The following is a 4,464-nucleotide window of genomic DNA, read 5'->3' as shown; positions in this document are numbered from 1 at the left end:
TTGAAAGTTGAAGGTCTGATAAAGAAAAATAATAATCATTATTTCTACTTAAAGCTAAATACTTAGATTCGGTTACAATAAAAATAAAATTTTGATTTCCTTGTGGTATAGGCAAGGATATGGGGTGAAATAAATTAAAATCTAAATTAGACAATAAAGGGATTTTTAAATTAAAAATCAAAGTATAATTAATATATAATGCATCAATAGTAGTTATCTTGAACAAATCAGTTAGACTTGTAGAATAGATAGAAACTGGGAGTTCAAGGGTTGATGGTAAACTAAGACGGATTTCTTTCAATTCATTAAGTAGGATATTAGGAGGTAGGATACTAGAATGTAATCGACCACTTAGAGCTGAGTTAACTATAGCAAGGAGGTTCTGAGTTTCCCAACTGTATTGGCTAAGTAGTAGAGTTATGGTGGCGTTCAGCTAAAGAAGAAATGAATTCGACTAAATTGATTTTATCAGCATTCATTTGACTTTGCGATAGTAGTTTCTGTATAATTCGGGACATATTTTGTTGTGTTTGATCTAGATGTAGTGAGGAATTGTATGTGTGATTAACTATGGATTTCATAATGTGTATTTGTTCTTTGGATAGTCGTAGAATTTTTTCTTTATTTTCCTGAAGTTCGCTGATTCTTGTATAAAAATATTCAGCATCCTCATCGGAACATACACCAAATAAAACATTTGTTATTCTACCAACGAAATTTGTACGAAATTTAAAAAGTTTGATTTTAAAACTTAAAAAATTGAAATAAAAATTATTAAAAAAATAAAGTTGTTTGCCTATAACAGAAAGCCGTTTAATTTAATTTTTAAATAAATTAATATACACCTTTTCATTTCAGCTATTTTAGTATCTGCTGTAGAAGTATAAACTATACTTCATATACTTAATAGAAAATAAACTTTTTTTACAGCTACTTGCTGCTTCACAATTATCAGTTGATTCAACTGTCAAGTGTTGGCTTTCAAATTTTTCATACTGTTAAGTTTAGCTGGACTTTGTTTTCCCATGGGACTTTTGTGTGGTGTAATTATTTTCCTTGGACTTCTAACTTTAAAGGTACTACCAACTAAACCTTAATATGTAATGAACAATAATAATTTTATTATAATTTTAATATATTATTTTAATCTGTATATTTACATGTAAGCATTTAGTTGGTACAGCATCAAATTTTAATTTTCTTTTACGTTGAGGAGAGTATTTCAACAACGTCTCAATTAAAGGCTTTTCAATACAAGAATTATCAAAATGTTTTGAACATATACGAGCTATTGAATAACAATTAAAAATAAAAATACAATACCACAATTTGCTGTTTTGTCAATGTCTATAAATACCATTAATGAAGTTTAATGGTTTCATATGGTTTGGCCTGTTACAAGCTCTTAGCCATTTTTGACGAAATTCCTCTTGTTTTGGAAATGAATAAAAATGAATATTTTCTAATTTAAATTATAATCAAAATTTAAAAATGATTATAAAACAATTTAAAGTGATATCTATGCATCTCTTATTTCCGTTTCCAATATATTTAATAAAAGTTTCAATTTTTATATGTAATTTGTAAATAAAATAGTAACTTATGAGCTTATAAGCCTATGAAAAATTGAAAGTTTTGTTTGTTAATTGAATTAATTTGATCTATGTATTTAAATATTGAAATTAATACTTTGAAATAAAATTACAAGAATATTTTTAAGTTATACAAATGACTAATTTTATTGAAATTGTGTAAACAATTCTAATTTTATTCTATTACTCTAGGAAAGTACTATCACAATAATTGTAGGCCCCCTATAAGGTAATTTTGGTATTTTATAAAGTAAAATAGTTTAAATGATTTAAGTAAAGATTTTTACCAAATTAATACTATTCTTTTATCAATTTATAATTGCACCAGTTTTATTTACTAGTGAGTTGTATTGCACTTTATTGAGGTGTTAAGGTTGATATTTTAATAATAATTATAAATAATAACACCGTGTTTAACTTTATGTTAGCATATATTTTCAATTGTTATACAAAAGAGTATAAAAAAAACAATATCAGTTCCCAATAGGAAGTCACAATGGGCAAAATGTTAATGATATGCTTGGTGCATCACCGGACCGGTTCTTGTCACCCGCGGTCACTCGGCGTCGCGCGACCTGTCGGACGAGGAGAGGTAGCTGTGTCGCAGTCGCCATCCAGCGGTAAAGCCGGAAGTGCAATGCGACGCGTCATACTCCCCCCCCAGTCTGACCGGTCGGCTAACCTTTTGAGCCTATAGAGTGGTCTATCGGGACGCCTTCCAGATCGGCAAAGTCCGACAGCAGGATGGGTGAAGCGTGGAGGATTGCCTCGACGTCGGGTTCCACCTCCATCCTCTCCATGACGTACGGCTGTTGGAAGGTTAGGTCCAATGGCGGATCTATCCGGTCGTTTCCTAGGAACACGACCGGTAGATCGGGTTGTCGGTCCCAGTTCACGTTTCCGTCGGGCTAGACCCACTTCCCATTCCGCTTACCACTACTGTAACGGGGGGAGGCTGGCTGGGAGCTTATGCCACCGGTTTCGGACGGAAACGACCTTGATCGTTCCGTGTATTGTGCCGGTGGTTTGGCCGATTTCGCTCCAGCCGCTCTTGTGCCGGTTGCCTTGGACGGTGAGCACGTGGCCGAGGCTGTGCCGGACCATCGTTCCGTCTCCGGGTTTCCCCTTGGCGGACTCTCTCGGTCAAACCGCGATCGAAAGCGGCCCACAGTAATGGCTGGGATCGCAACTCCCAGACTTCTGCCGTCCTGACCCGAGCCCGGCTCCAATTCGGCAACTCCTCGTAGGTTTCCCCCAATAATGCCGCTGCTTGCTGCATCAGTCGTCTCGCCTGTTGGCGCATCATGGTCACGGTTTCGGCGGCTAATCGACGAGATGGGCGGAACGGTCGGGCTTCTCCTTGCTGCTGGTTGTCGGTCATCCTGTAAAAGAGAATGATTGTTAGGATTATCTCCCGAAGTGTCATGTTTCATGGCCGTAACATGCAGCTTCAACTGACGCTTTCCTTTGGTCGAAAATACTCCCTCACCTAACCTTTTGGCTAATTGTACGGGGCAAAGCCGGCATGAAACTTTTTATCAGCGCTGGATAAGGGATGCGCGCGATAATACATCCAATACCCTTCCTTAAAGCGTTTGCGGTGATTTTCACGGGATATATTGTGACCAGCGTTGTTTTTACAGAAAGATGACCCGAAATTTTGAGAGGGTTGTCCTCCCCCCCAGAGATTTTAATTTTCCTACAGAAGATACCGGAGTTTTCGGTTATCACACCGGAGTTATGGTCATTCTTCGGTCTTTTCGAGGAAAATTGTTGTTTCTTCGGTAACGATTCGGCGTAATCCTTTTTCTGTCCGGTTATTTCTACTTGTTTCGGGTTTTTACTGTCTTTTTAACGGGTTTTTAACGGGTCTTTAACGGGTTTTAAATTTAATGTCCAGCAGTCAATCACCGGGGGCTTTGGCTTCTCGCCCAAAGGCCCGCTCAGAGGGAGTGCTCCCTGTTAGCCTGTTCCGACGATTTCTTATTGAAAAAAGTATATTAGGCATACAGCTGTCCCAGTGACAGTGACCTGTCGGACGAGGAGAGGTAGCTGTGTCGCAGTCGCCATCCAGCGGTAAAGCCGGAAGTTCAATGCGACCGCATCAACTTGATGGTGTAAACATAGTAAACTTTCATTATACATCTTTTACATACTTAGCAATATTTCAGATAAATTTATATTATAAATTGACACTTAAAGCTGACTGAATCTTACCACCAGAACCGTTGCACTTATAAACTGCGCAAGTAAAATAAAAAAAAATTTTAAAATAAGTTTTAATTATGTTTGTTTATATTCACTACATATAAAGTAGTTTTGAAAAATATTTATTAAATAGTATCAAACAAAAATACTCATAAATAGGTTAAAAAGTTACAAATCTCTACTATGAGACACATAGAAGAGAAATGAATAAAATACAACAATTTCATGCAAATAATAAGAACTTTTATTAGCAAGTTAAAGTGGTGTTAATTCAATGTTAGAACATGAAAAAACAAGTCTGTATACTAGTTAATATAGCTCACATTTAATTAACAAGGTACAAAATCCTAATTTTTTATTAAAATACAAAAGATACAAAAAAAAATGTATAGAATCTAAAATAAGTATTCACAGTTAAACTTATTACAAAATAATATAACGCGTAAACCAGTAGGACGGAAACAAACTAACTGCACTTGGCACAAATTATAACGTAATCCTGATAGGACGGAAAACGGCAACTACGGCACTGATTAAAGTTTCTAGCGTGGTCTAATAAGACAAGAAAAGAAACTAAGTACACTTGTTACCCTTATACAAATAAGTATAAGTATAAGTATACTATATATATTGTAACGTGACAAAATGTGAATGTTATGATATT

This window comes from Daktulosphaira vitifoliae, unplaced genomic scaffold (genome assembly GCF_025091365.1).
Source record: "Daktulosphaira vitifoliae isolate Bord-2020 unplaced genomic scaffold, ASM2509136v1 Scaffold_3, whole genome shotgun sequence".
NCBI lineage: Eukaryota > Metazoa > Arthropoda > Insecta > Hemiptera > Phylloxeridae > Daktulosphaira > Daktulosphaira vitifoliae.
The sequence above is the reverse complement of the archived record's forward strand: the minus strand, read 5'-3'. Positions refer to the sequence as shown.